A 12490-nucleotide genomic window follows, 5' to 3' on the forward strand; every position below is an offset into this window, starting at 1 on the left:
CCCCCTGATGCTTCCTTAGGGCCAGGCCCTGGGCCCCACGGGCTCTGAGTATCTACTCCTCACCGAGGAGGAGTCCTTGTAGGACAAGGCAGAGGTGGTCCCTGTCCTCCTGTGACCTGCAGTCCAGCAGGGGAGGCCAGCACTGTCAAATCATTCCACCAGCAAAGGTCAAATTGCCACGTGATGAGTGAAGGGGGTGGGGTTGCAGCACAGGTGCTCCAGAGCCTCTGCTGGGGCAGAGAGTGGTCGGGGGAGGGAGCAAGTGCTCCTAGAGACGGAGGAGGCATTGTAGGGAGTGAGAACAGCATGTGCAAAGGCCAGGCGGGGCAAGGGAGCATAGTGAGACTGAGGGGACGAAAGTGTGCCTGGGCTGGAGAGGCCAAGGGAGAACTCCGTGTGAGGCAGGAGGGAAGAGGGCTGGGCCGGGCCATAAATGGGGGCTGTGACAGGGATTTGGCCTTCAGCCCAAGAGCCAGAGACCATGAAAGGAAACTAGGGTGGGGGGAATAAAGTAAAGGTTTTACCCAGTGAGATTCCTCTAGAGCCTGGGGAGAAAGGATCAGATAGGGGGTCAGAGTGGACCCCTGCCAATCCCCAGTTCTAACTGCACAGGCCTGGGAACAGAGCAGCATCAATACACGGCTCTTTCCTCAAATCCATTCTTCAACTCACGGAAGTAAAATTTAGATCACAAATTTTAATTATGTATTTAACAACTTCTTTCTCTGAATATAAAATATGTACTCCGCAGTGCAGAGCAATGGGGAATTACCAAATCTAAAGGGCTGCTGTGGAAATGAGGGATTTGGCTCACTTCCTGAGGTTCTCCTCAAATGCGGAACCAGGGTAGAGGGTGCAGCTATAAGGATAAGGAAGAACTACTAAGCCTGTTCTAGGAGCTGTCCTAAGATTCCTGGGTTCCTTGATAGGTAGTGAGCTCCCCATCCCTGGGGGTATGTAAGCTGTCAAAGTATAATTTCAAAAAAGTAAAGTAAAAGCATAACTCTCATTCAAATATAGATTGACCATATGCCAAAATTTGTTTAACACATGAATGAGGGAACCAGTAAGATGATAAAGCTGGTTGCAATGAAAACTAGAGGACTAGAGTTACAGAATATTGGAGAAAGAGTGTTGGAACAAAATGGCTTGGTGACATACAAAACTGGTTAATGTCCTAATGGCTCAAAATCCCTAATATAGAAATCTGTATGTTAACATATAACTTCTGAACTCTGGTCTTTTGATAGCACATACTAAGTCAAAGACACATTCTAAATAATTATCCTCTAGATAATTAAATACTGTCTTAGACTGTTTGGGCAGCTATAACAAAATACTACAAACTGAGTAACTTATAAACAATAGAAATTGACATCGCACAGTTCTGAGAAGTCCAAGGTCAAGGTGTCGGGTAGGGGCCCACTTTCTCATCGATGGTGCCGTCTCACTGTGTCCTCACTTGGTGGAAGGGGCAAGGCAGGTCTCTGGGGTCTCTTTTATAAGGGCGCTGATACCATGCACGAGGTCCACCCTCCTGATTTGATTACCTCCCAAAGACGCCTCCTCCTAACTGCATCCCACTGGTGATTAGCTTTCAACATATGAATTCTGCAGAGACATAAACATTCAGACCACAGCAGATATCCTCAGTGGGCCTTTAAACAATGCCCCAACATGACGTTGAAAAGACATGCTGGGCCGGGTGTGGTGGCTGTAATCCTAGCACTCTGGGAGGCCGAGGCGGGCGGATTGTTTGAGCTCAGGAGACCAGCCTGAGCAAGAGCGAGACCCTGTCTCTACTAAAAATAGAAAGAAATCACATGGACAGCTAAAAATATATATAGATAAAATTAGCCGGGCATGGTGGCGCATGCCTGTAGTCCCAGCTACTCAGGAGGCTGAGGCAGGAGGATTGCTCAAGCCCAGGAGTTTGAGGTTGCTGTGAGCTAGGCTGACGCCACGGCACTCACTCTAGCCCAGGCAACAGAGTGAGACTCTGTCTCAAAAAAAAAAAGGAAAGAAAAGACATGCTGCCCTCTCTTTGCCTATTTCCAAGTTTTGGATAATTTTTCTCAACAAAGCCAGGGCAAATGGCTTCAGGGAGAGGCTGCAGGAGGGTTCTGGTGGCAGAGGGGCTGGCTGGCATATTACCTTTTGCTGTGTAAAAGATTACTCCAAAACTTGGTGGCTTAAAAGAGTAGATATCTATTATGTTGCTATTTCCGTGGGCCAGGAATTTGGGAGCAGCTCAACTGGGCATTTCTGGCTCAGGGTCTCTCATGAGGCTGCGATCACATGTCAGCTCGGGCTACCCTCATCCGAAGGCTTGACTGGGGCTGGAGGATCCGCTTCCAAGGTGGTGCACTCATGCGCTGGCAGGCTGGCGCAGACTGTTGGCAGGCCTTGCCACGCGGGCCTCTCTGTGTGTTGCTTGAGTTTCCTCACAACATGGTGGCCGGCTTCTCTCAGAGCAAGTGATCGATCCCAGAGAGAGTAAAGCAGAAAAGTAGCAATGCCGTCAATGGTCTAGCCTCAGAGATCACACACAATCTTTCTGCAATAGTCTATTGGCTACATAAGTCAGCCCTGCCTAGTGTGGGTGAGGACTTCACAAGGGGGTGAATACCCGAAAACAAGGGTCACTGGGAGACTTGCCAGTTTTGGAAACTGGCTTCACAGCTGGGCACCTCCAGGGGCCTTCAAGCCAGAGGTGGGGGTTGGTGCAGGTAGCCAGCAGGAGGCCTTTAGCTGCACACTGAGCAGCACCCTTCCTATTCACCTGCTTGGAGCTGCTACAAAGTAAAGGGCCTGGACAGGTGGTTCTGCTTCAAAGTCTCTCATTGTAGCACCTGGTTGAGTCTTCAGAGCAGCTTTCCCACCCCAGAACCTCAGCCCAGAACCAAGTCTGTCTCTGGGAAATCTAGGCCAGTCAGTCAGTCACATCTTAGTATGAATTAGTTCATCAACCTTCACTTCTGGCAGTAGAAAAAGAATGGGATTTGGGATGGGAGCTGGTGGGAGAGAGAGTCAAGGTTATAGGGAGGGTAGACTGAGCAGGGCACCTGGTGGGAGCTCCAGCAGGAAGCAAGCTGGGGAGTAGCAGAGGGGACTATCTCGGGGGGAGCATTAAAGGGGGAACACCTCAGGCAACACATGGGGGGAGTCCCTGAAGGCCAGTGGTAAGGGAAGGACTTGGGAGGCTTCACATTGCTGGGGGTGGTGGGGTCGCTAAGCGCCCAGGTGAGGGCATCAGGAGGGGGCGGGCAGACAGTGTGAAAGGGGAGGGCAGAGCACGGCAAAGAGAAGCTGCTGGCCCTGGTGGTTTGAGCCTGGCTGCCAGTTAGTACGTGCCGGGCTGCCTGCTGTGTGTCCGACTGAGGGGTGGTCTGCAGGCCCAGCAGTGGCCGACAGAGCCAGACACAGCAGCTGGGCCCCCCTGGGCCCCTGGGGAAGTGAGGACGGAAGGACGATCGCGCTCAGCCCATGTGGGCTGGCATCAGCCCAGGGTGGAGTGTGGCCGACTGAGAGGCATGTTCCCTGGAGGCCTCCCGAGGCTTCAGGCTGAGGCTGCCCCGAAGCTTCCAGGCGAGGCAGCTGGAAAGAAGAGTCTGGGGTCCAGGGTGCAGTCATGGCTCCATCTTCCACTGCATCGTGCCGAGGCCTCAGGGGCCTCCTTCCCTCTCTGGTTCTCAGCTCCCATCTGTGGCAGCGGCCAGGGCACCGTGACAACAGAGCTCAGAGCCAGCGCGGGGAGCTTACCCTGGGAGTTTGGCCCCTGCCTCAGCTGGGCCTGGGGGACAGTGACACCCCCTTCTCCCTCCTGTCCTTGCTGAAAGGTGGGCGACCGGGAGGGAGGGCAATGGCCCCACGCCCAGCTGATGCCCAGGATCTGATGCGGGGTGGGCAGTCCCAGGGGCATACCCAGCTGAGATTTAAAGTCTGTGAAAATGTCCCAGAGACGTTCATTTGAGGAGAAAGGGGGAGGGAGTCTGCCAGTTTGGGGGGTAATTATTTTGCAAAACTTTACAAAGTTTCGGAAAATCTTGTTTCCCCCTTCATTGAAACCATTGTTTTTCAAGGGAAATTGAATTAGAAGGTGGTGGCAGCTGGAGGAGCAGGGAGGGAAGAGTAAGCCACATGTTTTTCTAACTAACTGGGCGTCTGTCCTGTGCCAACAATTGCAGGAGCTGCTTGCGCTCTGCGTCTGGGACCACCAGGGCTGAGGCCGGGGCCAGGAGAGAGCCCCAGCAGCTCTGGGGACAGTGGCAAGGCTGAGGTGCCCTCCCCCACATCGGCCTCCTTCATCTGGGCTGGGAGGACAGTTGGGGTTTAGCTGAGAAGTTGGGTCAGGCCCTTGGTGCCAGGACTTAAGCCTGGGAGAGGCTTTTGCAGAAAGCTGAGTGGCCTTGGGTAAGTCTCTCCACCTCTCTGTGCCTCAGTCTCCCTCCTTGGACGATGGTAGCCAGTAATGGGTACCCTGAGTGGGGAGCTAATCAGAAGGCAGGACATAAAGTGAAAGTGCTGCCGTCTTCTTTGCAGTTATCACTGCCACCACCATCATCTCGCTGAGAGACAGCCACCTGCACCATTCTTCAGGCCAGTTCCATGTGATTGGTAGAGACTGGCTGGGGCACTGTGGTGCTGAAACGATGGGAGAAAGTGCAAGGATTGACTAGTGATGCCTGCTATGGATGCAGACTGGGAAGTAATGAAGTATGTGTCAGATATCTGCCATCTCTAACCTAGTCCAATCCCCTCTGAGCCCTAAAGGACACTGAGCCCTAAAGAACTAAAGCGGCATTAAACTTTCAAAAGGTGACTCTTCCTGCTTCACACGCTTACTGACATGTCCTCACTCAAAAACTTTCGATGGCTCCTGCTGCCTACAGAATAAAGTCCAACATCTTTAGCTAGTTATTGAAGACCCACTCCGACCTGGTACCGAGCACACCTTCCAAATGTTATTTCCGTCCCTGACACTATGTTCCAGCCAGGCAGGACCGCGCACCCACCCTCTACTCCTTGCCTCCTCAGCGGGCCTTTATTCATGCCGTGCCTGTGCCTGGAGCGCCCTTTCCACCCACCCCCACCCCAAAGCCCCCCAGTCCTCCCTCTCTGTTTCCCCCCACGTCCTGATCAAACTTTGTGTCGTGACAACAGTCCCATGTGTTCTCGCCCTGCTGAACAGTGGGCTCCTGTAACTGACCAGGTCAGCTCCATTCTCTCCTCTCCCCTTTCCTGGCACAGGGCCAGGCACGTAGATCCTTAGCCAATATTCACTGCACAATGAAATGAATGTCTAAGCTCCCGGAGGAAGGCAGGGGGGCCTGGGCCTCCGACTCCCTGTCCAGTGCTCCTCCCAGAGCCCCAGATGCCCCTCTGAAAGTCTGACTCTTGCCCACATCAGCCCTCTCATGGCTTCCCAGGGCCAGCTAAGCCTCCCTTCCCTCCCTCTCTCCCCTTCTCCCACCCGCTCGGAGCCCGGTCTGGCCATAGCCCGGCTGTGGGACCCAAGAATGGATAAAGCCTGGAAGGAAGCCTGTGACTGCACCCCCGCTGCTGTTGTCTCCCAGCCCTTTGGCTCTGGACGTTCATCAATACTCACACTCCAGTCCTTCTAGTGGAGTAGACGGGGACGTGGGGACACTCCGGAGCTCTGATAGATCCTTTATCTCTGAGTGTGAATGAGCCCAGTGCAGGGGAAAGAGCCCCGGGTTGGGGTCTAAGTCACACGCTCTGACGGCAAGACCTTGGATGAGTCCCTTGCCCTTGGCCTTGACTACACAGGAATCAAAGGCCACCTCCACCCCTTAACAGACAAGGCTCATTCGTGCCTCCTGGGAGAGTGGCAGGCCTGAGACTGTCCCCTGGGGGTGGAGAAGGGACCCCACCCTGCCCTGCCCTGAGGGCCTGGCCTCTTGGCCCCAGCCCCCTCCTCCAGGGTGGGCGTCTTGGGCAGCCACGAAGGTTGTTTCTCATAAGCCTCAGCTTTTGCAGGAGCCTTCCTGGGCCAAAGCCACCCCTGAGCTGAGAACCAGAAGACAGCTCTGGTTTCTGCGTGCCTTTTGCAAACTGAAATACCTTTGAGGGGGGCCAGCTTCCAGGGAGGACATTTACCTTGTTAACAATGTATTTATTTAGAGCCAGTTACATTGTCAAAAATGAAAAGGTCCTGCAAAGAAAGGAAAGCTCCACTCAAGAGACACAGGGAGATAGTGACAGAGAGAGGGAAACTGGACTGTGACAATTTGGGCTTCTCCATAAACATCACAGCCACTTGCACACGTCCCGACTGGGCATTCAAGCCCTGCCCCACCTCCCGCTTCTCCTCCTCCTCGTCCTCCTCTTCCTCCCCTTCCTCCTCCTTCTGCTCCTCTTCCTTCTCCCCCTCCTCACCTTCTCTGTGCCTGGAAGCAAATCCCAGCTCCGAGCCTTTGCTCCTACAGTTCCCCCACGTGGCGTGGCGAGTCCTCCATGCGCTCCAGCTCCACCGTCTCCCTGTTCCCTGGGGGGAGCATCAGGGGGTGGTGGTGAGGGTGGGGCTCCAGCTCCACCTCTGCCACCTTCCTGCAACTTACTTCACCTCCTTGAGCCTCAAGTCCCTGTCTGAGAAGAGATAACAGTAATACCATCCAGTGGCTTTGCAGAGACGTAAATGCTCTAAAAGGCTTAGAAAGGTGCCTGGTATGTATTAAGTGTGTAATTTTAGAATGTTAGCTATTAAATAATTATAAGGTCCATAAATGCTCCTCTGACAGCATGCCTCTGCTGACGCTCAGCCCCCGAGGCCGCTGCTTCCTCCTGCCCCTCAGCATTCTACACAACGCTGGGATGCGAGTGCCCCTGGGGCAGGAACCGTCTCTCCTACTCCCAGGACACGCGAGCCTAACACAGGGCTCCATCGTCAGTGTTTGTGAATGAATGAATGGATGAATACTTAACATGGCTGCTGTGGGGTCCGGTTCATGGCAAGAAACATTGATTGAGCACCTGCAATACACCCGGGCCGGGACATGCTAGCTTCATCTATGCCCCCTCCCTCTGATTGGGCCGGGAGCCTCCCCTGCTCACCTCTGTGATGCCTCTTGCAGAGGCCGGACTGCCCGTGATGCATGTACACAGTAGGTGCTCAGCAAACGTTTGTAGCTGGTAAGACCACGGTGGCAAGGAGCGGTGGAGAGGCTGCGGCATCGCATCAAAGCCCCAACCCCGGGCAGGCCTCCCCGACAGCCGACCCCAGACAGTCTCACACTTTTTGGTTTTTGAACCACACGAATGTGTCTCATGAGACTCTTGCTGGGAGCAGACACAAGCCCCGCCGCCCGCCTGGATTCCAGAATCACGGGGAGGGGGCGCGAAGCCCACCTCTTGATGAGATGGGTGTCGAAGAATTTGGCCCACTTTTAAACCCACCACGCTGATTTTAAAAATTGAAGTAATTTAATTTAAAAAAAATTTTAAGGAAACCTTATATCTCCACGCTAAGGAGAAAACCAGTATCAAGTAACTGCAAAAATAAATATAAGGAAAGCAGAAACACTAGTTCTTTCCCACTGCTGTGTACCAGTGTTTCAGCTCAAGTCAACACAAACGTACCAGCCGCAGTTTCCGTGGGTCGGGAGTCCAGGCACAGGTAGGCTGGGCCCTCCGGGCTGAAATCAAGGTGTCGCCAGAGCTGAAATCTCACCTGGGCTCAGGGTCCTCTTCCAAGCTCGCTGGTTGTTGGCAGAATTCAGTTCGTTATAGCTGCGTGACTGTGTCCCTGTGTCCTTGCTGGCTGTTAGCCAGGGACCACCCCCCGCTCCTCAAAGCCTCCCACAGTTCCCCACCACGTGGCCCCCCCCATCGGCCGTTCACAACATGGCTGTCGGCCGTCTTCCAGGGTCACATCTCTCAACCCTTCGCCTTTTAAAGGTTCCTCTGAGGAGGTCCAGCCAAGCCAGGATAAATTCCCTTTTGAGGAACTCAAAGTGATGTTCCCAGGTTCCTCCCACACTGAAGGGGTTGGAATTATATACATGGTGTGTCTACCGGGGTGGGAATCTTAGCATTCTGCCTGCCACAGATGTTATGAGACACCAGCTAGACACTGTCATCCATCAAACCCCCTGCCCGTGAGACTGTCTAGGTGGGAGGTTGGCAGGTGTAAGAGACGTGTTAAAGACCCTCCGGCACCTAACCGGGACCCCCGCCCTGACGGTGCTCAAAGGCAGGAACAAGAATGGAAAGGGGCTCTGTCTTCTCACTCTGTGAGTCAGTGTCCTGTCAGCGCTGCCCAAAATCACCTCACAGACCAGCCCTGGGGAAGCACAGGACCAAATAACCAGTAGGCCTTTCCAATGATAACATTTTGAAACTTTGCCCATTAATCTCAGATTCATTCTTTTGGGTCATGTGGCCTCAGGCTGGGCATGATGAGCCTAGGATTGAGAATGGGCTCTGCAAACTGTGAAGTGCCGTGCGAATGTATGGGGTCATTATTATCAGTCCTGCTTCCTGAGCTAAGCCGAGCTGGACCTGGGACCTCCTCTGGGTACATCCAACGGCTGGGCAGGGCGGGGTCTGGTTCCCGTCATCTTTCATGACGGTAAGTGGCTTTCAGTGTTCTTGCAGCTGGGGGTAGCTCAGGAGGGGCCAGGCTGTAACATCCAGAGGTCTGAGAAGAGAAGGGCTCAGGGTCCTCCATACACATAACCCTTCTAATACCAGCACTTGCTAGTAATATTTTCATAGTTACCTAATATGCTTTAGGAGAAAAAAATCCCCAGGAATCAGAACTGCAATTTCACGAATATGATTTCTCAGGATGAAGATAAATTTTTTTAAGTAAAAAGAATGAATCCATTTCAATAAATACATTAAGAAAAATTATGCACAATAAGAATTTAGAGTAAGAAAAGCCTTGAAGTTGTTATTAGAATGACTGAAATTTGGATAAAAACATCTTTGAGAGTTCACCACAGAGCAGCCCCAAAGCCCAAGATTGTGGGGTGTGGCTGTTTCTTCCTGAGTCATCAGGCCAAAAGGCAGGGAGTTTAAGACAGGTCGCCCAGCCCCAGCTCCCTAACCAAAATTGGGATGCTGGGCTCTAACAACGGGCAGCCGTATCCGATGCAGAAAGCACCTCTTTGTGGACCTTACTACTGAGGACGGTGGCTCTGCTGTGCTCCGCGGTGGCTCACCAGTGTGTAGTCTGCGGCCGTCCCCATCAAGCCAAAGGATGGCCTGGCCCGAGCCAGATGCCCACGGGTGCCAACTTCCTGCTAAGGGACAGCCCAAAGCCCCCTGGAGGCTTTGGAGACTGACTTCCGGTGGCCAGGGATGGTACGTGGAAGGAGAGCTTGTGGCAGGGGTGGAGGGGCCCGGGGTGGGGCGGCTGGAAGACATGTCAACCCCACACTGGGCAGGAAAAACCCAGGCAGGAAACACAGGCACCCAGCAGGCCTTCACCTCGGCGACAGAAAAACCAGCATTGGCAAAGGGTAAACAAATCCCGCCCCGCCAGCCCAAGCCTGTCTCCTGGTGGGCACGGCCGGGAGCGGCCAGAGCTGGGGCACAGGAGGGCGGCTTGGGGGAACCAGGGCAGATGCTATAGGGGCACGGTGTGGCCTTTTCAAGGTGCCCAAGGACAAGCCCACAGCCCCTGTCCCATTCCAGGGACCATGAATGCTCAGCTTGGGTATCTGCTGGGAACGGGGCCTCTCTGTTGTTGGGGAGGGATGAGAGGCAGGATAGGAAATGCAAGACCCGAGCTCCTCCTTGGAGCTTTGCTGATCAGAGTGGCTGACACCAATGGGCATAATGTATGCAGAGCCCTCTGAATGGTATGTCCCTGGATCCTCCCACAGCCCCGGGGCAGGCACTGCTCCAACGCCCAGTGTACGGATACAGAAACTGAGGCCCACAGAAGTCAAAAACCTTGCCCAACGTTACGCAGCAGGCAAGTGGGAGAAGCCAATGACCCGGCTGTCCCCTCTACCCTTGAGAGCCAAAGTGCATTTCAAGTCAAGAAAACAAGTCCTCCATACAAATATAACTTGCAAGATGCGCTCACCCTGCGTACTGTTTTGTAATCAACTTTTGCACTCAGTGCAAAGCCAACCTCTCACTACACGATCAGTTTCAATCCTGATGTTTCTCGAGGATGCAAGGACTCAGTTCCCAGGTCTCCATCGGGCCTCTACCTGTACTAACACCATGTCAGGCACCATGGGCTCGGGGGTGACAGGCAGGGAAGACAGTGTCTCCAGGACTTGTGGAAGGTGCAGCCTGGGCCCTGGTGAGGACTCAGGAAGTTTCCCCAGTGGACATTTGCTCTTCTCCCCTCTATGCCAGGCCCTGGGCTGGGCATCAGGGCACAGACATGCCCCTGCCCTCAGGGAGCTCTCAGTCTATTGGGGCATGAGCAGGGCATCAGATAACTCCAGGAGGATGAGTTGAACTAGCAGGGAAAAAGACCCTTAACCCTCAGAACACCCAGCAGCTAAACAGGAACGCTTGGCAGGCCAGCACTTTGCTGGGCAGGACAGACAGTGGGGTGCCGGGAAGTCTGAGGAGGGACAGGTCTCCATGGATGGACCAGTCAGAGGCAGCGTCCTGGAGAAGCTTGGTCTGTGAGCCCTGGGGGAGTGGGGCAGGGATTGGGGAGGGAAAAGCGGTGTCCACCAGGAAAGAGCCGGAGCAAAGACCCGCAGAAGGGAATCTGGTGAGCAATGGCATCGTGAGAATGATGTCGTGTGCTGGGTGTGACCCAGGGCTGGCACTGGGCTACACCATCGGCACTCAGACTCTCACATAAGTTCACAACGGTACTGTGGGGGAGGGAATGATGGTCCCATTTTACAGAGGAAGAAGATAGTGTGACCAACCATCCTGCTTGCCCTGGACTGTCCCAGCTTTAGCACTGAAAGTCCCGTGTCCCAGGAAATCCCTCAGTCACAGGCAAACTGGGACAATGGGTCACCATAGAATAATTTCTCAACCTCGGCACTACTGACATTTGGGACCAGATCATTCTTTGTTGTGGGAGCCATCCTGTGCCCTGTAGGATGTTTAGCAGCTTCCCTGGCTGCTACCTCTTAGGTGACACTACATGTCTGCAGTGTGACAACCAAGAACGTCTCCAGACATGGGCTAAGGGGCAAATTTGCCCAGGATTAAGAACCATTGCCTTGGGGAAACTGAGGCAGAGAGATTAAGAAGACAGTAGCCCAAGGCCACACAGATGTAAACAAGCCTAGAACTGTTTGCATCAGGGACCCATGGATTTCCCACTGCGCCACGTGGCTGCTCCTGGCTGGGCAACGAGGACATCGAGACTGGAGCCCAAGCCCTGCCTCCAGTGCGGTGTGTGTCCTAAACAAGCCACTTCCCAACTGCGGGCCCCAGTGTCTTCATCTCTGAAGTGTGGGCTTAGACTTGACAACTCTGTAGTCCTTTGGGTTTCGGTGCTCTGCCTTCCCAGGGACCAGGGAGGGTCAGCCCGGTTGGTGTGGGGGGCGGAGGTGGGGTGTGGCACAGGCCAGAAGCAGGGAAGTCGGTGGGCCAGGGGGGCCCTGCCATCTGGGCTTGGCCACCATCAAGCCTCTGCCCACAGGGCACACCTTGTCTGAGCTGCCCACAGTGTGTCCCTTCACAGGAACGACAGATGGGGCTGAGCAGAGGGAGTGAGAAATGGGGGGGTAACACTGCCCTCCAGGAAGCCTGAGCCTGTCTCTGTGGCCATCCCCATCACTTCTTCCTTTGCCCCTGCCTCCCAGGTCTTTGCACGTAGCGACTGCTCAAGAAGTAGTTTTTTGAATGAATAAATGAATGACCGAACAAATGTCCGGCCCAGCTTCCACCACAGTTGTGCAGAAACCAACGTCCCAGACACCCTTGACCCTCCCAGGCCTGGATTTTAACCATCACCCCCACCTCTGCTCCTGCTCCCATAGTCCTTCCTCATGTCACTCCTTGCTCTGCGCCAGGGCTGCTGCAGGGAAGGGGACGCTCCCCCCACCAGGGGATCCATCACTCCCTCCTTGGCAGGGAGCACCCGGTGTCTGAGCTGGAGGATGCCTGGCGAGGCCCGCCTGACTCCTGTGGAGAAAGTCTCGGAGCCCCCTGCTCCGCGCCTCTCCCGCCCCCCACACTGTGGTTTGCTCACAGAGGAAGCAGCAGCTGGGCCCAAACACAAGGCCTAGAGACGTGCTTGCTGGGGCTGTGTGGAAAGTTACAGCTGCCACCACTGAGGTCTTTGAAGACCAAACTGTTTGTGTTCCCCACAGCTATTTGTGGCCAACGCACCCACCACCCACCACCCGCCCTGGCTCAGAGCTGGGGACTGAGCAGAACTCGGAGTGCTGTGGCTATCCCCCAGCCGACCTGGAGCCCAGGCCAGGCCAGCCCAAACCCAGCCCCCAAGCCAGCCTATCCCAAGCCAGACAGGCCACCCAACCCAACCTATCTGAGCTAGGCCAGTTCTAGAAACCCAAGTGACCTAGCC

This window comes from Lemur catta, chromosome 3 (genome assembly GCF_020740605.2).
Source record: "Lemur catta isolate mLemCat1 chromosome 3, mLemCat1.pri, whole genome shotgun sequence".
In the NCBI taxonomy this organism is placed as follows: domain Eukaryota; kingdom Metazoa; phylum Chordata; class Mammalia; order Primates; family Lemuridae; genus Lemur; species Lemur catta.